The sequence below is a fragment of the Desmodus rotundus genome, chromosome 2, assembly GCF_022682495.2.
Source record: "Desmodus rotundus isolate HL8 chromosome 2, HLdesRot8A.1, whole genome shotgun sequence".
NCBI classification, from domain to species: Eukaryota; Metazoa; Chordata; class Mammalia; order Chiroptera; family Phyllostomidae; genus Desmodus; species Desmodus rotundus.
Genome location: NC_071388.1, coordinates 198,600,287 through 198,625,593, shown reverse-complemented (window position 1 = coordinate 198,625,593; position 25,307 = coordinate 198,600,287). Strand labels below are relative to the sequence as shown.

Below are 25,307 nucleotides of genomic sequence, written 5' to 3'. Positions count from 1 at the left end.
ACCGATGAGCACTGTCCCGGGGCGCTACCGTCTCTCCCAAGGGACGGCCAAGACGACTCGCGCTCTGTCCCAGGGACGCGCCAGGAGCCCTTGGGTCCCTCCTTCTCCCACCCACACCCGGATCCCCGCGACCCACGTGCAGCTTGGCTGTGGCTGGCGCCGCACTTCGGGGTCGCGGTGTCTCCCGGAGATTTTGGGGCGCAGACCCGCGACTGGGACCCCTTGGGGGTGGAAGCCACGAGGCTGCGTCCAGAGTGGGGGCGTCCGGGAGTGCGGGCGCGGGGACGCTGCGGCCCGCTGGCACACAAAGGAGGCGGCGGGAAGGCGGAGCGGGGCGGGGCGGGGGCGGCAGGAAGGGGCGGGGGCCTGGCGGGCGGCGATAAAGCCCCCGCCGAGGCGGCCACTGGCTAGCGCTGTAGGGCGCACGGGCTGCTCTTGCTACGCGGAGTCTGCAGACGCCACCGCCTCTTCCTTCTCTGACCCTCCTCGTCGCCGCCGCCGCCGCGGCTGCTCCCGGGCCTCCGACTCCCCGCCCCGCCACCACCCGGCTTCGGCTCCGGCCGCGCTGCCCTCTGCCGTCGCCCACTGGGGATCCCGAGCGAGGGGCGGTGAGTACGGGCTGCGCGTCCCGGCCGATCCCGGGAGCCCGGGCCGGGAGGGGAGCGGCTGCCGCTGCCTCGGCCCCGGGGACAGTCCCTTCGCGCGCCGCCGGCTCCCTGCCGCGACCTTTCGCTCGGCGGGGACGCTGCGGTGCCAGCGGGGCCCGGGGGCGGCGAAGTCGAGGCGGAGGAACTTTCTCAGTCGCCCTCAGGCTGCGGCGGCCAAGGCTGCGTGCGCGCCCCGGCCCCTGTGCCCGGGAACCCGAGTAGGACCCCGGCTCGGCGAGGCGGGGCCGCGCTGCTGGGGCGTCCAGGTGTGCCCGCAGCTGGGAGTCCGGGGCGACGCGTGTGCCGGGAGTCTCCCGGTACGTCGTAGCTGGCGCCCGTAACCCTGAACCTGAGGTACCCAGGTACTCGCGGGCGTCCCCTGCCCCGTACTTTGCATGTGCGCCGCCCTGCAAGGAAAGACGAACGGACTCTTTACTTATTGTTCCCGGTGCCTGGGCAAGCTGGGGGGGACCGGTGGTTTGGGAGAGCCTGTACATTGGCCTCTGGCACCTGTTTTAACCCCATGGAGCAGGTCTCCGCTGTTTTCATCTTGTGTACAGATCGTAATTGCGATGTTGATTAGTGACTACAGGTAAGGTGAAGGAAAGTCCTCCGAGATTCTGGGCGGAATTGGGTATTCGCCTACGAACTGATTGGGGCGAGAAGGCTCCGGTTACATAAGACAGCACTCTACCTTAGGTATTGTGGAAGATGCTACTGAGGGTTTTCGTGTTTTAGTAAACGAAAAATAATCTTCGTGTGTGTCTCTCTCGAGAAATCGCAAATGCTGCTGTGTCTTGCTCTGACTACTTTGCGGAGAGCATTCTGATATTTAGCACCGACATCAAAAGGTTGGTGAAGGTTTGACTTCCTCTTGCAAGCCAGGAAGCAGTTAACTTCTCTGAAGTGTACAGGAGCAATTTACGTGATAATTATTATTATTTTTTTTTTACTTTGGAGATTTTTATATCAACAGTTGAACACAGATGACTGAAAGAAACGTAAGCATTGCTATTTTGTCTGTCTAAAGCGCCCTTCCAAAATCGAAGATACTTTCAAGGCTGCCTGCATACCTAAATCAGTAATTATGTGCTGTTCACCGTGCTTCGCAACAGTTTTCTTCAGCTATGGAAACGAAGGTGTGAGCCGGACTCTAAGGTTTCTTTCAACCCTTAAGTTTTGATTCTCTGTTCAAATAATGTTTGAAAGTATTGCACAGTGCAGGTCAGTTACTGAAGGTCAGCAGGATGTCATCTATTTTTTATTCTATAAAAAATGGAAATCTATACAGAAAATTTCTGCCTCCCCTGAACTTCACATATTAGTGTAATTTTAAAAGGGCAGAAATGACTCAGTCCTAAAAGGACGTTAATTTTCATTTCCGGATATAGGGCATTAAATATCAGCTAATCAAACTGAAGTGGCAGAGTTTGGAAAGGAGGTGGTGACATAGCCAGGTCCCGGCTACTCCTCTGTGTGGCTTCCTCTGCCACCTGGCCATTCTCCCTCAGCACCGTGAGCTCTGGCTCCCGGGCTTTCTCTCCTCTAGTCCCAGAGTCTGTGTGGGGGGTACTCTCACTCCTTGACCATCTCCAATCCAGTGGCCTCCGCCCACTCTAGCTACTGAGTCCTCTGCATCTGACTCCTGCCCTCGCCCGGAGATGCTCAATTTGTGAAGTAAGAAACTTCAGCGTTTCAGTGTCTCTGAACAATCTTTCAGAGGCACTCCCACTGCTACTCTTCTCCAACACAAGAGGTCCCTTCCCTTCCTCCTTCCCTTTTGGCAGGTGGCTTCATGGCCCACTCTACCCAGTAAGTAGGGCCACTGGGTTAAAATCTCTCCATGTCCTATCCCATTTCCCTCCGACAGACTTTTCTGAATTGAGCCAGTCATTCAAGAGATCTTCTCAAGCATCTGCTGTGCCCAGGCACTAACACATGGTAAATACAGAAGGCCCCCGCTCTCTCTGAATTCTTGTTCTTGTCGGAAGACTCGAAGAGTAAACCGAATTAGGCTACGATAAAATGTATCATAAAACATAAATAGGGTAGAATAATAGAAAAAAAATAAAATAAAATTGGGGCTGGGAACCTAGCGAAGGTTAGAGAGAAGGCCTCCTTGTGGCCTTGCCTAATGTCTCCCAATAAACTCTTTTCTCTTTTAATAGTATTTTTAAAATTCCATCACCTCTTTTACCCCTCCATCCTCACTTCATCTCTAGCTATCACTGGATCTCCCTGGGCTTCTGAAATGCGTTAACACTTCCCGGGTCACTCCCTCCTTCTGACTCTGCAAGCTGACCACAGCCTCCCCAAAGTAGCAAACCCCCTAATGCCTGCAAGAACTGTGTGGATGCTCTCCAGACCTCAGTGTGGAATGAGATGCGGATCTTCCTTTTTGGTGCTTTCTTCCTTCCCTAGTTGTCATCTCCTCCTGCTTTTCCTTCTGCCTCCCTGGCACCTCCTGGGGTCACCCAGGGCTCTGTCCTTATTCCTCTTCTGCTCTACAGAGTCTTTGGGTGACCACGTGCCCACAGCTCCAGCTATCACCAAGTACAAAGTGAGTCCCTCACTGGTGTCTCTAGCTAGTTACCGACAGGCCAGTGGACTTTTCCATGCCCTGTAGGCAAGAAACCTACAGGAAGTTCAAAACTGGTTTTAGTTCTCATCATCCAACCCAGACCCGTTTCATCCTTAGCCAAAATGTGTCCCTCTTATTTATTTATGTATGTATATATGTATGTATGTATTTCTTGGGTGTGGCTCTACTGTTCACCAGGGTGCTAAAGCAGGAACCTCATGATGATGCTAGACTCTTCCAGCACCCCTACATCCAGACAGCTGCCAGGCTGTGCTGCTTGTCCAGGCTGTGAAGTCCTGGACCCCTCTGCTGTCATCACACTGGCCTTGCCCTGCTGTAGAGTACAGAACTGGCCGAAGGGTGGCCAGTGTGCCTTTGATAGCTGGCAGATGTGTTGTTGGCCTGGACAAAGTATGCCAACATTGAGTTATATTTAGAAATATTAAGATGCCACTTGGATTTATAGCTTCTGTTCAAAGTCATAAGACCTGGAGCATGAGAGTTCTATTCCCACGTGGCAACACTTGGCTGTCGCGGAGTTTCCAGCGCCCCCTGGACCCACGGTCCTCGCTTATAGCAGCTCCCTGGCTCCCATGGGCTCTGAACTGGCGACCACAGGTGGGAGACCATTGGCTAGGAGACCATGACAGCCTGTGATTCGCTAGTGCCTCACCTCCTGGTCCCCTGCCTGGTTTTGAACCCCTTTCAACTGTCTTCCATGTGGCGGCTGGGATGACTTTTCTTCTGCCCCTCGATCCCAAGTCTGCGTGTGTCCCTGCTGATAAAACCCAGGCCTCCTTCTTGTCTTTGGGACAAATCCTGACTCTGAAGTAGTGGTTATGTTGTGTCATAGGGTAGGTATCTCAGAATGAAAGGTGGGCTCTCTACCGTATTTCTGTGGTGCTGCACCCAAGTTGCTGTAAGGAGGGCAGTGAATACATAAATCTAGTGTTACCTCCCCTGTGTTAAGATGCAGTCTCTGCTGTTCACAGACCATTTCATGGACCTCACCACCTTCCTACTTTCTCACAGCCTCACTGGGAGCAGGTGAGGAGACTCATCAAGGAGGTCCCAGCTGCCCCGGGAGCTCTCAGCCTTTAGAATGTGGTGGGCCCCACTTACACACAGTACCGAAGTCGCTCAGTTGCCGTCGGATGGTTCTGGCCCAGGACTCCTCAGCACTTAGCCAGGGAATGTTCCACCGTGCTCTGTTTTCCCCCAGAGCGACCCCCAGGCTGTGGGCCATTTGTAATGACCTAACAAAGTCTAAGCTCTCTTCAACCCCTTCCCACCTCCCTGCCTCATGCCCTTCCCAAAACTTTATTTTCTTGCAAAACTCCTGAAGACTCCTCATACCCGCCTTGCTTTTGCAACTGCTGAACCTCTGCCTAGAATTCTTTTTGTCCATCTTCTGTCTGCACTGATTGTCTAGGTGACTTACCCCTTTCTCAAGACTCGGGTCCGGTATCACCTTTTCCAAAGAGTCCTTCCTGAAAATCTCTACCCCCAGCCTTCTATGGCAGGTGTGTGGCGTGTGTGCTCACACATCCCCCCTACCCTGTGGGTGCCTCTGATGGCAGAGACTGTGTCATGGCAGCGTGCCTTACCCACCAGACTCTAAGGGCCATGAGCCCATGCCTGGGTTTAGCTTCATTTGCATCCGCAGTGGTGCATGACCCAAAAGGCGTTTAATGGGTGTCTGAACTAAACCATATTCCTTCATGTTATAAATTCACTATATATTCATGAAAGAGTGCTTGTTTTTCAGGCTCAAAGGGGAGCTCTCTCCTCGACCTCCACCCCAGGTTCTGCATTTAATATCCAGGGGTGGGCGAAAGTAAGTTTACAGTTGTTCATATGGAAAGAGAGACGCAGGTTATGCTTATTACAGCAGCCTTGTGAACTCTGCTTCACACACTCACAACTCGGCCTACTTTTGCCCCACCCTGTGTATCTTCACATTAAAAAAAAATCTGATCAACCATGTCTTCTGAGATTGAACAATACATAGGGGGAAAAGCAGAAGAGAAAAGCAGAAGTCTAATACAGAGGGCTTCTGTGTCTGTTCACTTCAGTTATCCTCATCTGAACCTTTTTTTGGCTTGGGTCTGTCTTCCTTGAGTTCCATTGGCCGGGCTGGACTCTATTTCATGATTTGTACACGGTAGGAGGAGGCTTTCTGCTTTATATCCATTAACCTTCTCGATGATGGTGATGCATGCATCACCTCTTGCTGACTTTTTTTTTCCCCATAGTAATGTTTTGGCTAATGTCTTCAGCCAAGTGTGTGGGAAGAGCCCTGGGCTGGAAGAGGGCCTGCGATGATTTGTATAGGTGACCACCTAGAACTTAATTCCTTTGCCTGTATAATGGATCAGTGGGTGGGTTGAAATAATGATCTGAAAGGTGTCTTATTATTTTTAAAAATGTAACTTCTAGGCTTATTTTCTTGTCTGATCCAGCTGTCTCATAAGTGAATATCAGGTCTCAAGGAAATTTTTAAAAAATATATAGTTTTATGTTTGTCTACATGAAATTCTTTTTCTTTTAAACAAGTGAAATTATTCAACTTGGCTCTTTAGTACTCGGAAATAGTGTTGAGGGCCAACGTGAAGATTTAGTTTGTATTCCCACCTGGAGGGATTAATAAAAAATATCAAATAAATTGTGTCCCATATACTTGGTTCTTGTTTGTAAACCATTATCTCCACCCATAAATGTGGCCATATTTTTGTTCCAAAACTATCTTTCCTCATGAATAGATTGCACGTCTGATCTGAAAATCAATATTCAGGGTTTCATAAAAGTACCCTTTGGTGTAGAATGGAGTCAAATGCAAACTACGTCTTTAAGTGACTTGTAATCTATGAGTTCACAATTTGTCTAAGAACACTGAAAGATTAATGTGATTTTACTTCTCTCTTGAGAAATGCCACTTTTCATTGAACAGGGCAAATCTGTTTACAGTCAACGATTGTCCCCTTATTCTGGGTAGATTTCTAGGTCTGGAGGTGAGCCCAGTCCAGAGAAGCTGGCATTCCTTCTGGGGCTTTTTGTGCATGTGGATGGCTACTGAGCCTCCGCAATCTTCTGTTTGAAATTCCATCAATGCATTTTGACAAACTTGTCTGCTATTTCATCCTCGAATTCTTTCAAAGGTTGGGATGGATGCACCTAGTTCAAGATTAGATCGAGAACACCCCATGCTCTTGCTTCGGTTTGACCTCAGACTTTGTCCTTTGCTTCAGCAGAGAATTCCAGAACTGGAACCTACCGTGCCTTTCTATTTTTATCACTTCATTCTCGAGAGAAAGATAATGTGCAGGACATTTTTGTGTAGAAGGAGAAAAAATCCTTTGAAAAAGCAGAATGATTTCTTGTAGTGACTGCAAATCTTGGTAAATATGCTTTGTTTTTGTAGTGCCCCCCGCAACCCTGCAGTGAGAACTCCGGTAACCTGGAGAATTAGCATTACTAGTTCTTCCTCTTCCATTTAGTGCTAATATAGCTCTAGAAAAAAAAAATAACTGTTGGTTTTCAGCCTAAGCTTTTATGAACCAAATCTTGAAGGTGGGTGTGGATATGTGAGAGAGTTTAATGCCAAATATGAAGTCCACTCAAAATGAGTGACTGTAAGTGAAAATAGATTTTTCTTTCTTTTAAGAAAATGCTATGTAAATAATGGTAGCGTTTGCTCTACTGATTTTTTTTTTTTAAGTAAGGAATCCACTTAGGAAGAAATTTTTATTGAGAATTTGGTTACTCTTTAGATTCTATGAGCTATTAATTACTGCAGTATCTTTTGGTTAAAAGTGTAGAAACCCAAATCAAAATAATTGACACAAAAGCATGGAATGCAAGGTAGTGCTATTGGTTTGCATTGCTGCCCCTGAGGCATGGCGGAGGTGTCTCTGGCCTTGGAGGTGACTGGGACCAGAGACCCAGGTCCTTGGTGCTCTCTTTTCTCCCTCTCTGTCTCTTCAGCAACCATGACTGTAGGTAGTTTCAGGCTTACTTCCCTATAGTCTCACAATCAAAGAGGAAAGAGGGGATTTCTGCCATTTCCAGTTGGAAGAATCCTAGGGAGGCACTCTGATTGGCTCAATTTGGGTCATGTGCTTTTTCCCTGGACCAGTGCTTGTAGTCAGGGGAATGGAATATTATGATTGGCCAGAGTCTGAGTCACATGTTCAGGCCTGTGGTCAGGATGGGAGGGAGCATTGAGAGAGCTGTGCTGGACAGGCAAGTTACCCCAACTGCCACTAGATTTTTCAGTTGACAGGCGCTCTGTGTTCTCTCCTCGAGCTACATGTCTGCCTGTAGGACAGACACAGTATCCTTTCCACTCGTATGGTTGGGAGAGAAGAGTGTGGAGCAGCCCAACTGTTCCTGATCTTACAGCCCAGATGTGTCAATGCCAGAACCTGAAGCCAGGTCTGTAAATGTGTGAACTGAGCCGATACCGTGAATGTTTGAAGATTTATATCCCATCAATTTTTCTAACTTCTCAGAAAGAAATTCTTGTCATACAACATGCCTCCTCTCAAAAGACCATCTTCTCACTCTGCTGCATGATATCCTTCAACAACACAGCCCAAACACTTGAGACAGGAAGAGGCTAATATTTCTGTGTCATGTTTGAAGTAATGTCTTTATGCGTTGGACCCGCAGCCCCCTCCAGGTCTTTTCTTGGACACTTGTTTTTTCATGGGACTCAAGCTCTAAAGTTAACACTGACCTTTCGGTTGAAAAGGTGGAGTGCATGTATCCAGAGTCCAAGGGGATAACAGCCTGAGCTGGATAAAACTCGACACGACCAAAGAGAAAGTGGGGCATGATTTTTAAAAGATGCCTCATTGAACTCCACGAACACATGAATACCTAACTTAGGATATTGCTTGAGATGTAACTTTTCATAGTATTAACAGTTGTTTTTTTTTAAATAGTTAACTTTATTTCAAAATTTGTCACATCTAAATAGTCAATGTTCCCCTCCTCCTCCCGCCTATAGTATACGAAGTAATTAGGAATATGGAGGGTTGGAGGGCCAACGATTTTTGGTCTGAATCCAGATGTGATCAGTCCTAGCTAGAGACCAAGAGATCATAGCCAATTTGCTAAACTTTTCCAAGCCTCTGTTTCTTCATCTGTGAGTTGGGCATGAAGGAAACTGTGTCTTAAGGCTTGTGAGGATGAAGTACGGCGTGTACGTTCGGTGCTGGGCACGGGGGCTAGAATGGAGCTGACGTCCAGGGCACAAGGTGGTAGTGGGGTTTAGCTTGTCCGGGTGAGCATTTAATTCCTCTGAGACTCATGTTTTCAGTCTGTCCTTGACCTCGTGAAGGAGCGGCTTGCTCTGTATGTTCTCAGTCTTTGATCCCAGACCCCTTTCCTGTGACGCTCTTGGTTGGCAGTGCTCCCAGTGATCAGCTGGTCGTCTGGCCTTCCCGCAGCCTTCCAGGTCTTCCAGGACTGGCTGTGGAGCCAAGGATGGTCAGCGCGTGAAGTGAACTCCCTCTTACTCCTCCTGTGTGAGGAAATGTGAACAGCTGTCTTATCAGGAGGCCTTTCTGGGCACATTAGCCTGAAATCTCCTTTGTCAGTACTAATGAGGAATGCTTCTAGAGCTTGCATGACAAAAAGGGGTTTTATTTTATTTTATTTTTATTTTTATTGTTGACACCATTTCAGATGTCCCCATTTTCCCTCCTTTGCTCACCTCCACCCCCCCCCCCCACTTTTCTCTGGCCATTATCACACTGTTTTCTGTGACTGTGGGCTCTGCATATATGTTATTTGGCTAATCCCTCACCTTCTTTCATTCTGCCTCCCGCCTCCCCCCTGACAGCTGCCAGTCTGTTCCACCTATCTATGCCTCTGTTTCCATTTGGTTCATCAGTTTATTTTGTTCATTAGATTCCATATGTAAGCGAGGTCATATGATATTTGTCTTTCAAGGCAAAGTAATTAAATACAGATTTAGTCATTATGCCTGAGCTCGTGCCTTCACAGTTGCCAAATGTTGAATGGTGTACTAGTGAAGGTCATGCTAGTTGCTGTAACGAATAAACCCAAACATATGTCATGGCTCAAATACAATGGAGGGTTATTCTCCACTTGTATAAAGCCTAAAGTGGGTGTGTCGTTTCCCAACTTGGTGATTCAGTGGCCCAGTCTCTGTTCACCCTGGTGCTCCTCTGTATTTTGTAGCTGGTTTCCAAGGGCATGGTGCTTATTGGCATTGAGCTGGTGTAGCAGAAAGATCGTGGAGGATTGTCTGTGGCGGGTTTCGATGGGCCAGCTCTGAGAGTGGTGTGTATCACTTCTATTCCCATTTCACTGACCACACTTCAGTCTGATGGTCACTGCCACCTGCGGCGGAAGCTCGGGAATGTCGCGCAGCTCTGTGCTTGGGAAGAGGAGGAAATGGGTTTGCTGGGGAGGTAACTGCTTTCTGTCAAATGAAATTTTATGAAGATGATGAAAGACCACTTTAAAAAGTAGCATGGCTAGTAATATGCTGTGGGGATCTGGAATATATACATATTTTAAAACTTTACTTGTTTTTTAGAGAGAGCGGGGGAGACAAACATTGATGTGTGGTTGCCTCTCACACGTCCCCAACTGGGGACCTGGCCCACAACCCAGGCATGTGCCCTGACTGGGAATCGAACCAGCGACCCTTTGGTTTGCAGGCTGGCACTCAATCCACTGAGCCACACCAGCCAGGGCCTGAATATATTTTTACCTGTGAGGGCAACTGTCCTGATGCCCCATGCAGGGGTTCTCATGGCTTAGGATAGATGTTTCATGACTTCACAAGTTTCAGGGACAGTGTCACACATGAATGTGAAAAGTGCCCTATCAGGGGCAACTTGGAAGAGAAGGAGCTGATGTGCTCAGGAGAATTGTTTGACCACTCAGAGAGTGAGGGCCGGCATGTAGAAGATGCCTGGGGAACCTCTGAAGTTCATTGCTTCATGGAAAGTGGGGATGGAAAGAAAAGTGCTATTTCCAAATCATAATGTGTGGGATTTTACACATTGGCCATAAAATTTATTTAGTCAAGTTGACCAAAACTTCGGTGGGAGCGGAGGGGGTTGTTGGGGATCTTCTCATTGGGAAAAGGGGAGGATCTTATTTGGGGAGTATCACCCATAGAGGCACAGGTATTTAGAACTTCATCGAAGAAAGAGCTTTATACTAGGAGAAGGACGCCCTCACAGTGTGGAAGAGGGTTGTCAGATATGCTGAAAACACTGTTCTGCGTGTGGGAGCAAAAGAAGAGGCAAACGTTCCAAACGTTCAGGATCAGTGCTGATCCTGAGTGCAGACCGAGGGAACGAAAAAGGACCTGGAGGGATTGAACAGGAGGAGAGAGGCAGGTGACAGGAGTCTCCGCCGTCTCTCTGGGAGCAGTCTGTCAACGTCCATCGCCTGGTGGCGGAGGCATCTGTGCGGTCACTCACTGGTTTCTTGCTGTGGGATGTGGGTAGATGACTCAATCTATGCATCTCTGTTACCTCAACTGTATCCATTCAGTGAGATGACATACACACAGTAGAAGCTTTATAAATGTACCCTCGCCCCCACCTCCTGTACACCTACTCACCAGCTCCATTGTTGGTGAACATCTTCTCCATGAGACATTGGAGAGGTGTTCTGTCACTATAAAATTGTGACAAAAAGGGGCTGGATGTCCTCCATCCCTAAAGATTCTTCCGTGTCGTAGCTTATAGCAGAGGTTAGACGAAGGTGGTGAGAAGAACTTTCATGAAGCCACTGATTTTTTAATTCCAGAAATTCTTGTTCTTCTGCCTTAGCTTTGGATGTGGGGAGGTACGAAAGGGCTGGCCCTATGTGTGGTGCCTAAGACTTGTCATGTCATCTCTCAGAACAGTGTCTCACGTGATCCTCACAGCAACTTCTGAGGTGCAGGAGGGGGGACGGGATTATCACTGATTGTATAGCTGAGGAAACTGAGTCACAGAACAGGTATGTGCTTTATCTGAAGCATGTAGATCTAGGACTGGACAAGAAGCCCATTCCACAATTGTGTTAAAATGGACACAGGTCTCTTCTTTTTTTTTAATCCTCACCCGAGGACATTTTTTTTTTATTGCTCTCAGAGAGAGGATGGAGAGAGAGAAACAGTGATGTGAGAAAGAAGCATCAATTGGTTGCCTCCTGTACGTGCCCAGACTGGGGATTGCACACGCCCAGACTGGGGACCAAACCCGCAACCTAGGTATGTACCCAGACTGAGAATTGAACCTGAAGCCCTTTGGTTACAGGACAGTGTTCCAACCAACTGAGCCACACTGGCCAGGGCAAAAGTGGACACAGATTTCTTCTGCAAAATAGCTGAACCTCAACTAACCCCACCAAATCCCTTCAGAAGGCACCAGTAGGGACCTCAGCAAAGACACTCAGGCTAGAGGAAGAACCTCAGTATTTGGGTGACCAAAGCCAGATTTGGAATCATGTTTCCTGCCACTTAAGATGGTTTCTGAGGTTTGCAGAACTTTGCTGGTCAGATGGTTCCCAGGGGAAAAAAAACATGTATATATAAAGTGGTCATCTTAAATATTCCTTTGGGATTTTATTTGTTTACAAACTATACTGAAAGAAGTGAGCAAAGGATCTAAGATAAAAGTAGAGGAGCCCTTCTAAAAGTGGTTACTAACTACTTTATCTTCTCCATTCCTCGTTCCCTCCACCCACTTTAGAATATTTCCAGATCCTGTTCCTATAGATACATCTATCTTTATTTACTTGTTCAATTTATTTCAGAAGGTGTCTCTCTCATATAATATTCCCCCAGAAGTTAAACTGATGGAACCAGGGACTTGTTACCTCTTACACACCTTCCCAACTTCCTCTGCATAACTATTTTACAATACTTGTAATACGTGCCCGAAACTTATGCTGAAGGAGGTGGATGGGCTAAACCTGTTTGGGTCTCTTGTACCACATCTGGATAGAGGGGACTTAGTTACAAGAACCAGAACTGGAAACTGAGAAAGAAAAGATGAAAGTATACCCAGGTATCACAGAATCACCTCTGTGGCTGCCAAAACTTGTCTCACAGCATCCCTGGTCACTTAATGAGAAAATGCAATCCATTTTTTATTCGAAATCTTTAATAGATTTGGAGATGGGGTAGGAAGGATGTTGCCTGTATTTTGCCAAATCATTCATCCCTGAACTTCGTGAATGATCCTATGTGGGAGCACAGGTGTGTTAGGAAGCTGATGGAGCTCCACTGAGCTCTTCCTTTGTCTTCTCCCTTCTCAGGTTTTGAGACAAGCTCAGCACTTTCCTGCCTTCCCTCCACTTGCCCTGGGGGGAAAATGTAAATAAATACTCAGTGGTGCCAAAGAAAGAGGAAAAAACATAGGATGGGTCACCAAACGGTGCTGCATTTTATTTGTGAAATGTCCAAGAAGCTGATCGCCAGAGGCACAGCAGTGTGGCGCCAGAATTTTTAAAACGTGACACCTGACTAATTAGTCCGGGGCACTGACCTCTTTTCCCTTATTGTCAAATAAAGAACTGACAACAGCCAACACAACAATTGCTGTCGGGTGTGAAAGAATCAAAATTATACCTTTTTTCTGTTGTTAGATCAGCAAAAGATGTATTTTTTGATGTGCCACAGAATTTTAGTGGGTAGTTTCTGTGTGCCCTGAGATGAAAAAGGTTGCAACTCACTGGCTTAGGGAGATTCACAGCATGAAGCATGGAAGATAAGCCAGATTTTGTCAGCACCCGCAGCGTCGTTACAGGTCAGAGAGACTGACAGTTACCAGACGTAAGAGATGGGAGAATGGAAAGATGGTCCCTTGACCAATGAGCCTGTTCCCCCCATGACCAAGGTCTTCATGGGGAGCCCACTTGTTACGGAAGGTTAGTGGATAAGCACCACATGAAAGCAAGTGAGAGAGCTGATGGCTGGAGTCGCAGGGCTCAACCTGGGTTAGTCCCCTGGGGCCTGTAGGGCAATTACTAGTCAATCAGAGCCAGGAGGCTGTTGTCAGCAGAGTTCCACATAGTAGGTGCCTTCGTCCCCAGTTGTTGGGGATCTCCATGTCTTAGTTACAGATACTATCAGATGTTACAGAATCATGGAGTAGACTGACAGAGGTAAGAGGGGAGGAGGGAGCGGGTGATGTTTGAAAGAAGGTGAAGGGATTCGTCAAGGAACATATAGGAAGGAGCCATGGACAACAGGGTGTGGATTGACTATGGGAGTTGGGGGCAGGCTGGGCAGAGGGGGAGAAGGGGGAAATAATTGCAACAATTGTAACAGCATAAACAATAAAACATAAAAAAAAAAAAGACATTAGCCCTTGGTGACAGGTTAATGGAAACAGATCGTTTCTGAGTCCTGCTATTGTTTCTGATTCAGTTTCTTAATTTATGGAACAAAAGCTAAGGGTTAAAGCTTTGCTTATCTAACGAGTAACACTAGGTTGTGAGTACTACTTTAATTTGTTCGATGAATATGTATCAGGTGTCTACTGTGTTATTTGACTTTAAATTCTAATGCTTTTAATTCTTCACTAGTTATTATTTGTTGGTTTCCACTCTCATCGTGGCCAGCAGGGTAATTATGGCTGCTTTTGATTTTCACCTCCTACTAATTTGCTGTATGGAGGGACATTAACGATCAAATTTAATGTGATTGCATGTAAAGTAAAAGCAATTTGAGACCTTCCTTGTTTGCCTGGAACTCTTAATACTCCCCACCGTGTTCAGTCTTGTTTCTAAGTCCTTTGAGTACCTCCGTCCTCTGTTCATCTGCAGCCGTAAAGGTCAGGCGGGGCTTTCCCTTCTTCCTTGTGACATCTCCCGATGTGGTGCAGAACCTCCCCAACTGTTTGATTAACCAGGAAGGCTCTAAAGCTCTATTGGAAATGGAAAATGATCGTGAAGCTTGTGACTGCCCCTTCACCTAGACCCCACGTCTGGGCACTCCTTCTTTGGCACATGTTACTTTGACAGTCCCTTCATCATTGTCACAGACTCTGCCAACTCCCATTTAATCAACCATCAAGACTATCGAGATCCTTTAACTCCAGGGCAGCGCTGTGAGCACCTGTGAGATCCCTGCTTGGCTCCCGAGTGAAGGATGTTATACCTGGTCCCTTCCTCCTGGCAGGCATCTTGCCGGTGTTTTGGAGATTTTCCCAGGAAACACAGCCTTATGAAAGACATTGTTTTGAAAGTCACTCAGCATTAAAATCTCAGGTCATCAATTCATAGCATGAGAATTTTGGAGTGGTTGGGGCTTCAGGCAGGCAGTATTGACTCAAATGTATGGAGCACTGTAAGACAGCGTTTGATTGTACATTTTAAAACAGAGAGCGCAAATTGAAATTCCTCCTGGGTGCTTTAAATCATGCATTATATGTGCAGTATTTTCAATTAGCCGCAGAAAAAAAAATTTGTTCCATGTGGCTCTATTTTTACAGCTGGGAATTGCCCTGAGAACACAATTGACTATTTCATACGTGTGAGATTTATTTAAATGACTCACGGGGCATTTGCAATTTAACCAGCAATTGGAAATATTGTTGCCGTGTGGCAGGTGAAACGAGGAAGTCGTTTTGCTTTCCAGAGGTCCATTTTGCTCCAAGCTCAGAGGCCTTCTGTTAGTCCCAGGGGCGGGCATGGACGGGTTTAGAGCAGTACTGAGACTCCATCTTTCACATGTCGTTCCTGGGTTGTGCCTCACTGTGGACAGGAAGAGAAAGCCTGAGCATTCTGTGGGATGGTGCTCTCAGGCAGGACCCAAAGTTCTGAGGAGTTCTCTGTCTCTCTCCTGTTTTCATGTCCCAGACATGAAAGAGCAGATCAGCTATGAGGAGCTCCATCCTTTCCCCAGCTTCTCTGACCTCCTATTTGCCCTCCGACCCCAGGTCTTTGCCACATGTTTGACATCAGACACCCCCGAGAGCACTGAGGCAGAAAGCGACGTGGAGTCTCAGGAGGGTCTAGCCACGCCCTCCATGGTGGTTCATGGAGGGTTTTGCAATGCACGTTCCCACTGAAACGATGTTGTAAATGGTGGTTAGGTGATACAGTATTAAAATGCATGATTGCTCATGTGATCCAGACAAAGTATGGGTTAATTAGACATTTTGTGGGCAGAATTAAAGTCTTAACCGCCAGTTTTTAATTGTTCTCTGGGTCAGTGGTTCTCAGCCAGGGGTGATCCTCCCTCTCTCCTCCAGGAACATTTGTCAATGTCTCCAGACATTTAATTTGGTTGTCACAATTGGGGGCGGGGGTGATAGCATCTCGCGGGTGGAGGCCATGGATAATACTAAACAACCTATGACACACACAGGAACCCCCACCACACAGAAATACCCACCCGAAACGTCAATAGAGCCCATGTTGTGAAAGCTTGCTCCAGGATTTCATTAAAAACATGACTTCCCCAAATAATTTAGATCGCAACCTGCTTTTAAGATGGTGGCTTCTGTCATCAGTGTTAGTACATGAAGTGAATTACATTGATTGTGGGGCCTGCCTTCTTCAGCGATGCCTTGGTTCTACGGAGAGCAGCTCTGTGTCCCATGTGCACCTGTGTCCCAGGTGCTGGGGAAGAGTGGCAAACAGGACAGAGCAGGTCCCTATCCCGCCCGCAGGGACAGAGAGAAGGGGAGATGACAAATGTAGCAAGAAGGAATGTGCAGATGGAGGCCTGAGGCGGGAAAGGCTCTGCCACCCCCGAGAAGGAGAACTGACCTCGAGCAGGAAGCCAAATCCAGACCAGGGAGCCCACTCACAGGCTGTGGCAGCGGGTTTGCACTTTATTATAAGAGCTTAGGGAAGCCTTTGAAGTTTTTGATGCAGGTCTTCGTGCTAAGGATTCTGGTCAGCGTTCTCTATCAGCAAGTTCACTGGGCAGAGCAGACAGTGAGTTGGGTACAGGAGACTAATGTCCCTCTTGGTGGCTGGACTGAGGGCAGAGGAGGTGGAGAGAGTAGACCATTCAGGAACTACCTCAGAGGGAGAATGATTGAGCTTGTCGATGGCTCTAATGGGGTCAGGGAAAGGAAGAAGGATGACACCCAGACTTCTTACCTCAAATCTCGGACCGACGGGGTGCTCCACTTGCTGAGATGTAGAACCTGGGAACAGCAAGCCTAGAGATGGGGAGGGCTTTTTCCTCCTCTCCTAAAATATCTACGAAAATAGATAAGAGGACTTCATATCTTTCTACCTATTTTTTTTTTTAATACAAGGATTTAGAGTCCGCTATGCTTGCTAAAATTTAAGCTGTTTCTCCCGGATGACCTACCTCTTCCTTTCAGTTACCGTCGCAATAGCTTTCCAGTGCAGCTCTGGGTTATCTCTACGTGGCCTCCTTGGGCAGTCACCAGGCATGTTCTGTCATTCCTCAGACATTTTCTGTGTTAGATATTTCACACAGATATTTCGTGTCAGATATTTCCTCCACCTAGGCAAATAAAACAGTGATGAGACTCAGCTTACAATCCAGGCTTCTACCACTGAGTCTCTTGACCACTGAGACAGGGCTGGTCTGGCTTTGCTACACTAAAGTGTTTTGAAAATTGTATTAGTCTAATCGTGCCTTATTTCAGCTTATGCTGGTAGGAAACCCTTTTCCTTGTTCATGAAGCTGGCAGTCTTGGAGAGAACACAAGAAAACCAGCAGAGCCCGGCACCCATTCACTGAGTCACCCAGTGACCATCAGGCGTTGCTTGACCCCATCACCAGGCCCATTCACGGAGGCTGCCTAGGGCCCGGCTGCTTGTCCTTTAGAGGACAGGGCCACTCCAGTCACCTTCCCTGAGGACTTGTGACCACAGGTGAAACTTTCATAAAGTCACATAGTAGACAGACCCTTGAGTCCCTTCTACAGCAAAGAAAAGGAGAAAATGGCCCACAATTTAAAAAAAAGACCACAAGTAAGTAGAAAAGGCAGCTGTCAAAACTCCTTTCAATTTTTAGAACTTGGAGCTGGGGAAGATTGGCAGTTGAGGGAACTGTTACGATGGGTTGGCAAGAAGACCCCGATCCTGGGAGGCTGAGGAGAGAGACCCAAGGACATCCCAGCTGTCCATGATGATGGGAGTGAGTGGCAGAGCCAGGAGCCAGCTGTAATTGGGCCTGCGGGGTGTTCAGTGACTGATGGAGGAAGTTGAGACGTGTTCTCCTTTTTCACGCCATGCAGAAGCCCATAAGGCAGGGACTACTGTTACACCCATTGTACAGGTGAAGAAACTGAGGCATGGTGAAGGTGCGACTTGTCAAAAGTCACACGGGTAATTGGTAGTGGAAGTGGGGATGAACCTGGGCGGTTTGTCTCAGGAGCCTACAGAAGCCGAGAAGTCTCAGAATTGAGGCTGTCACAAATTATGGAAAGGCACAATTATACAAAAACCTTGTTGGTTTGTCTTTTTAGAATATTGGCATTTTTAGGGTACTTGCAGGATTGGGAAAGGAATTCGAATAAATAGTGAAAAGAGCTGTCTGAAGGGGCATTTTTTTGGCTGACTGAAATTTTAATATAAAGCTTTTGTGTTTTCACTTTTTATGTTGACAGCGTTGTAGATCCCTATGCAGTTGTGAAAAATAATGCAGAGACATCCCACACGCCCGTCCCCTCGTTCCCCCGCAGGCGACATCCTGCGTAACTACAATGCACAACAGCCAGCACCACAACTAGGAAATGGCCGCGGCTGCCATCCAGCCACCTCACGCGGGTTTCAGCGGCTTTACACGCACTCACATGCATGTCCACGTGTACTTACTTCCGTGCCGGTGTGTCACCTGTGGACTGTGGGGCCACCACCACAGCCAAGATGCAGAACAGTTCGGTCCCAAGGACCCCTCATGTCACCCTGTTGCAGTCACTCCCACTCACATCCCTACCCCCTTCCCTAACTCCTGGTAACTGCTAATAGGCTCTCCATCTATAATTTTGTCATTTTAAGATTGTTTTATAAATGGGAGCATGCAGTTTGTGACCTTTTGGAATTGACTTTTTCCACTCAGCATAATTCCCTTGAGGTCCATCCAAGGGCTGTGTGTACCGGTAGTTCTAGGGTAAGTGCTCCACGGTGAGAATGTGCCGTGGGTTGTGGAGCCGTTCACCCACTGAAGGGCCTCCGGGTAGTTTCCAGCTGGGGGCTATTACAAATAAAGCTGCTATGGACAGTGGTGTACAGATTTTTGCGTGAACTTGAGTTTTCATTTCTCTGAGATAAATGTCCGAGACTGCTAGATTGTATGGTTAAATGCGTGCTTAGATTTGTAAGAAACTGCCCGGCTGCTTTCCAGGGAGGCTCTACCAGTTTACAGTCCCACCAGCAATGGGTGGGTTGTCCAATTTCTCTGCAGCTTTCCCAGCATTTGGTGTTATCAGTAGTGTTTTATTTTAGCCATTCTGATGGGTGCGTAGCCGCAGCTCATCGTGGTTTCCACTTGCGCTTCCCTGATGGTGAATGATGTTGAACATCTTTCCTCGGGCTCGTGGGCCCTCTGTGTGTCCAGCTCTTTATATTTTCGAGACGCTAGTCCTTGTCAGATCCGTGGTTTGCAAATACCTTCTCCTCGTCTGTAGCTTGTCTTTTCATCCTCTTTGCAGAGTCTTTTGCGAAGCAAAGTTTTAAAATTTTGACGAGGTCTGGCTTATCAGTTTTTCCATTTTGGGGTCATGCTTTTGGTATCGAGACGAAGAAAAAAATAGGGTTCGATTCCTACGTCTTCTAATGTGTGCAGTGCCCGGTGGTGGAGGAAGAAGGCCGCGGGGGAAGACGGACGTCGGAGTCTGGGATCCGGTGTGTGCCACGATGAGCTCCTTGTCAGGGGATGGCCCGGGTCGACCTGTCTCACAAATAAACGTATTGCCAGAATGTCAGTTTCCAGAACCATCCGTGGAACCTCCTAACACCAGGCCTTTTGGCTCTTGAGGTCCCCCATCTGGGACCTTCTACCCTGTCCTCGTCCCTCTCCCCCTTTGTGCGGTCATATCCAGGTCACGCTCCGGCGTCCACCCACGTGGCCCTTCCTCTGAGGGCCTCCTCAGCCCCACTGACACTGTGGAGCAGACGTTGCTTGTGGGGCAGCGTCCTCCTGAGCTGTGTGGGATGTTGCGCCACATCCCCCATCGCTGCCACTAGAGAGTAGTACCCTCCCCCCAGTGTTTAGTGTGACAACTAAAAGTGTCTCCAGATGTTGCCAGTTGTTCCCCGAGGGGCAAACCTGCTGGGCTGAGAGCCAAGGCTGCAGACCATCGGCTCCAGGAGAGTCGGGGCCGGGCCGGGCCCATTTCGGGGCATGTTCTCAGCTCAGCACCGTGCCCACCGTGTGGGTGATCCCCTAATATTTGTGAAATAGGTTAAGTGGACAAACTGTACCTACCACCTAACGGTTTTTGACATGGCAGCCCTGGCAATAGCACCCTGACTTCAAAGGAAGCAAGTGGGTTTAGCTGTGAACTTAGCCCTATAAATATGCAGTAGAATGTGGGTGCCCTCCTCACTCCCCCCGCCCCCCACCTGCCGACTGAGGTCAGGATGCATGATTCTTGAGCTCCTGCCTGATTAACACCCACACCCTCCCTCTGCGCTGCCACAGCGGGGCCCTCACCGCCCAGTGAGGAAACCTCCATCATTCACAGGGCTCCCACCAACGCTGCACTCTCCTGAGAAAAAGAGGGCATCGCAGCGGGCAGAAGGGGATCTCCCGCAGGAGGTATTTTGGGGTAATTTGGTGCAGCGTGATATTGGAGTCCCAGTTTAACAGTCACCTGCTGGGTATCTTTTCCTCTGTAGCTGGGCCCTGCCCCCTTTTCATGAGGGAAGGGAAGAAAGTGGGCGTTTGGGCTCAGTTTTGCTTAACTAATTAGTTCAGAAAGTTCCCAGGGAGTAAGTACAGTGGCCGTAAGAATAATTTAGGGTGTATGTGCGCATTTTAGGGTTACCTCTCTGCACCTGGCAGTGCTGGTCCCTGGACCTGAATGATAAAGCTGGCTTTGGTTCAGAAAAAAGACTATGGGAATGGGCAGGTTGGGGAGGACCAGGCAGTGGGGGCGGGCACAGGCCCACAGGAAGCCATGACGGGAGGTTATGTCCCCTGGTCCCTGCTGCTGCCGCTTTATGGGGAGGATGTCAGGTGTGCACAGAGGAGCCCCAGCATTAGGAGGCTGGGGCTTGGCTTCCTCCTGCGAGGATAAGCTTCCTGGTGAATGGGCCTGGCATGAACAAACACCTGCCCTGATGCCCCGCACAGGAAGCTCCGGTGACGCAGGCCTCCCCACCTATTTTCAACAGGCCGTGCATGAGCCTGGTTTGATAAGGGGGCTGACAGAGCAAAGCTTTCATTACTGCCCCGGCCAATGTGGCTTAGTTGGTTGGAGCATCGTCCCATGGACTGAAAGGTTGCTGGTTCGATTCTTGGGCACATACCTAGGTTGCAGGTTCAATCCCAGTGGGGTGTGTACAGATTGATGTTTCTCGTTCCCCACCCCTCCCCCTTTCTCTAAAAGTAAAAATTAAAAATTTCTTTTCATCTTTAATTACTGGTAATGCACACCCCTCCTTTTGGAAGCCACAGAAGGGATCTGCTGGATTTCTTCCTCTCCCGTGTAGAGGAGCCTGGGATTGAGAGTCCCAGGGAAAGCCACGGCGACGGCCGGTGTCCATGCAGTTGTTGCTTTGACAAGAGGCAGTCTGTGCCTTCACACTGAAGCCTGGATTCTAAATTAAGGAAAGTCAGTGGTGTCTTCGTGTGGCAGCTTGGGGGAGAGTGGGAATGTGTGCCCCCCTGGGCACTAACGCCTCGGGCCAGATAACGCCTTGTGGTGGGGAGCTGTCTTGTGTATCGTAGGATGGTTGGTTAGCAGCAACCCTGACCCCAACCCCCTGCATGCCAGTCGCACCTCTTCCCAGGTAGGACAACCAGAATGTCTCCAGCGTGGCCAGATGTCCCCTGGGGGGCCATGGAGCCCACCTCCAAGGTGAAAACCACTGCACTAGAGCAACAAACATTCCCTTCAATTCTTGGGCCTTGTAAAGCTGTGGTCACTTGTTTACTCCGAGCGTTTGATGATTTAAGCACAGGACCGAGAGGCAGAAAGAAGGCAGTGTTTCTTCACTTTTTCCTTGGTTGACCCTTTAAACTCCATCACAAGAGGCAGCACATTGGACATACTGGCTAAGAAGGTCCATTTCAGACGTCTCTTCACCTGGTACAAGCCGTACGGTTTGGGCAGGTTATTTAATTGTTCTGGATCTCCGTTTTCATCATCTGTAAAATATAAATACTCATGCCTACTTCTTAAATTGAGGGTTCAGCAACATGTTGAATGTAAAAGCTCCAGGTACAGGGTCTGGCGTGTGGTAGACATTCAATAAATCATGGCCATTATTTTTGAGTACTTAAGACTGTATTCCACAAGTTTTAAGCAAATTGGAATTTTTAAAGTTAGCTATAAAAGTTGCTGCTCCCTAAAATAGTAATGAGATCAGTTAATTTCCACTGAACTACAGTTTATTTCATAAACATTACTGAGTTCCTACTGTATACCAGGTACTATGCTAAATGCAGGGAATTAAAAACAATCAATAAACTGTAATCCCTGACACTAAATATATAATATATAGGTTTAGTCACATGAACGGTTCAAGTCATGTACATCAAAATAGAACTCTACACCACGTACTGAAAAAACTTGATACGACCTGGACTGTGGGTTGTAATGGGGTGAAACACTCATTTTCATGTGTATAAAGGGCTCTCACTATTCTGTTTCTGAACGCTTTCTGTTTTTCCAGTAACTGGTTTTTTCAATTCAAGTTTTTAGATCCAGTGGTGGAAGCACTGCTTTGGGCTCTGTTGCCCTCTCTGTCCCCCCTGACTACACATTTCAGCTGGTCTGAGCTCCCGCTGCTGTGTTTTTATAAACAAAAAAGGGCAGCTTGTTTTAAGTGATCTGTTCATTGTAGAAAATTTGAAAAATATACAGAACCATATAAAGAATAATAATCTGTATCATATCCCTACCATCAGGAATAAATATCTAGATAATATCTTGGTATTCATCTTTCTAGTCTTTTTTGCGCCTGTGTATTGTTTTTACGTAGTTAATTAGACCACAGCTCTCTCTTTTCAGTTAAGATATACGCAGAATATGTTACCATCTGTCTTTATGACGCGGTGTTACAAGGATGTCGTGAGCTGACCCTTATTGTTGGATGTCATAGACCGTGGGCTCCCAGATGCGTTCCTGAGCTGAGGATAAAGTGCAAATGATTCATTGAGGGAGGCCCCCAGGTGACATGGTGAGAGAGTGGGGGGAGTGGGTATTAGAAAGGGGAGCAGCCATTCAAGGGGAGCTGTCAGGGGCAGTCCCACACTCCGCCTAGCCACCCTGGACAGCTCTGCTGATCTATGACACCTCGAGGTGGAGAAGCTGGGCTCTTGTGCTCCCAGATTGGCAGTCAGTGGCTGCTGGGCCCAAGTTGGGGGGGGGGGGGGGATGAGAGGAGTGGGGCAATGGAGTGTGTCAACTCCTAGCCACTTAAAGCCCACTAAAAATATGGGCTTCAGCCCCCAGCAGCAATCCTCCGAAGGTGACAGGTGCAAACTGTTAGCAACAAAGTGCAAAACTAGAGGAGAGGTGTACAAAGCTGGTGAACGGTCACCTGCAATGTCCCTTCCCTTGGAAATTTAGGTTGCAGTGATAATTGCTATTGCAGTTCTTTGTTGCAAAGAATATTGCGATGATTTTGCTACTGGAAATAACTCCACAGTGAACATTTTTAGACCCAAATCCTCTTGATTATTACCTTAGGGTTGATTGATAGAAGGGATATTACTGTTCCAACAGGTAAACACATTTTTAAGATTATGTGTACCGAAAATTGCCTTTCAGAAAGACTTTTATTAATTTACACTTCTAACACTTACTCCCCGTTTTTTACTAGCAACAATCTAGAGAGTATTCACTTCTCACCTATGAACTGAAGACCCATCAACATCACTTATTCTAAGGAATCAGAAAAATCATGTTCACGGTCCAGCTTTGAGTAGAGACTAAGTAATATCTCGAAACAGGATTTTTGAAATGTATCCAGGTGCTGTTATAGACAAAAAGATTTGCAATGTATTAAAGTGTTTATGAACTCATGATAGTTGTTTATAATGTATTTTTGCAAGCACTAAAAATGTAATGAGTCCTAAAGTGTTAAATAGTTTTTCATGTCTAAAAAAGGTTCTACCTCCTTTTAAAGACTGAGCACCACTGGTCAGTGTCACTGTGATGTCCTGAGGGATCTCTTGATTGTTGATTAGGAAATCACCTGTTTGAACTGTTGTATCTTAAAAATTTGTCAATAAGGAAGTCTGTAGGACTTGATACCATAAATGAAATAAATTTAGTGATTGAAAAACATATCTCAGCATCATTTAAAGGTTTTTTGGAATGTACTCGCCCACCTACACCCCCGTCGTGGTTCAATTCTTCCATTCTCTTCCACAGACATTAAAACACACCAGCATTGTCTTATTCTGTGTCTCAAATATCTAAGGAAGCTGTAACGGCACAGACAGGACTTTATCAAAATGGAAGTAGTGTTTGACCCATTTTTTTCGCTTGATCCTTGAGACTTTCTAAGTAGCTGTTCGAAAAAAAAAATCAGGGACTATTCCGGGCCTTGAGTAGTGCGGAAGACAAGGGGCAGGGAGCCAACATTTACTGAGCACCTGCTGTGAGCCAGATCCTGTGCTAGTTTCCGTCTGTCTGTCTGCTTGTGCTCATGAAATTCCCACTCCACCCTGGAAATCTGATGTCTGATGGCACAGGAGAAGGCTGAGGTTGATGAAGATCGGGACTTGCCCTGGGTCTCTTGGTTAGTGGCAAGTAGAACTGGGATGGGCACCTTGGATTAATTTCCCCTCTTGCTTAGAGGTAAACAGACTGAATGTCCTGTAGGCTTGTATTTTAAAAGATAGGCAACTAACAAAGCCCCAGTTACCTTCTTCTTACAAATAGCTCCCCCCTTTGCCCCAGAAGAGATTTAAGAATGAATAATATGGGGGTGAAAGGCATTTGGATGTCAGTTAGAATATATTTAGTAAAATATGTGTCTCTGCACTGAAGGAACCTTTTAGACTTTGTGGCCATACATTTCAGTGGGTGGGCATTTCTTTCCCACTGCTTAGGTTTATTTTTGGTTAAATTAATTTGAATCGTAGATCAAGTTGTACACTTTGAAGTCTGATAAAAATTTAAGAAGGAATTCAAAGAGGTCTCTCAGCCTCTCTCCCCCCAGTAACCTGAAGGAGCACGTTTAAAACCACCACGACAGTTACTTTGGCCAACTGGCACTTCCTGTTTCTTCTCTGAAGTTTGAAAGATGCTGACTCATTCTGATAACACTGTACACGTCCCAGGGCATCAGAATGCACTTTCGTTTTGCGCGTTCATCTCACTTTCTGCCTTAAGAGAATGTGGTAGATGTTTGGGAAATGAAGGCAGGTTTGGGTGGCCGTATTTCAGGGATGTTTGTGGATGTGGGAGGGACCAGAGCCCTCTCGCCATCACAGAACTGTGTTTGAGGCCCAACCCCAACTGCCTGTGCATGAACAACCCCTGTCCCTTTGCAGGTCAGCCTTCATCTCTGTGAGTCAACCCCGGAGAGTCTCTAGAAGGCCTCTTGCCAGACACCCCGAAGAGTGAGGCCTTGGCCTGTCAGGGAAGGTGTCGGTGAGACACGTTTGGCTCGACTGTCGGCAGTTCAGTCCTACTTAAGGCCACTTAGTCTCAGTCTGCAGCCTAATACCTTCCCTTCACATTTATTTCTTTGGGAAGAAAAACTGTCCAAAAACCCCCGCAAAACAGGAAGATGTCATGAATCTCATAAAATCTGATGTACTGTTTTTGTCTACCTCCTGTGGAAGGAATGGTTAGTCCAAAGGCAGAGTAATAGGGGCTCTCGGTCCTAAGAATGAGGATCCTGGAAATACAGAGACCAGAAGGCTGTCGAAGCTTTCCCAGTGCTTGAGAAAATGCCATCTTTCATTAAGCAGGGGC

The 25,307-nt window shown here is 47.4% G+C and overlaps 1 protein-coding gene across 2 annotated transcripts in view; it reads left to right on the top strand.

Annotated features, from left to right (window-relative positions):
- Nucleotides 1-393: 393 nt before the first annotated feature.
- Nucleotides 394-25,307, top strand: part of SERPINE2 (serpin family E member 2) — a 54,577-nt gene continuing 29,663 nt past the window's right edge. The window contains exon 1 of one of the 2 annotated variants that reach the window (XM_053919124.2): nucleotides 394-608. The gene's annotated coding sequence lies outside the window, so the exon portion shown is untranslated. Of the gene's footprint in view, nucleotides 609-724; nucleotides 965-25,307 lie in introns of those variants that run through there. The other variant, XM_024563967.4, reaches the window with a different exon arrangement.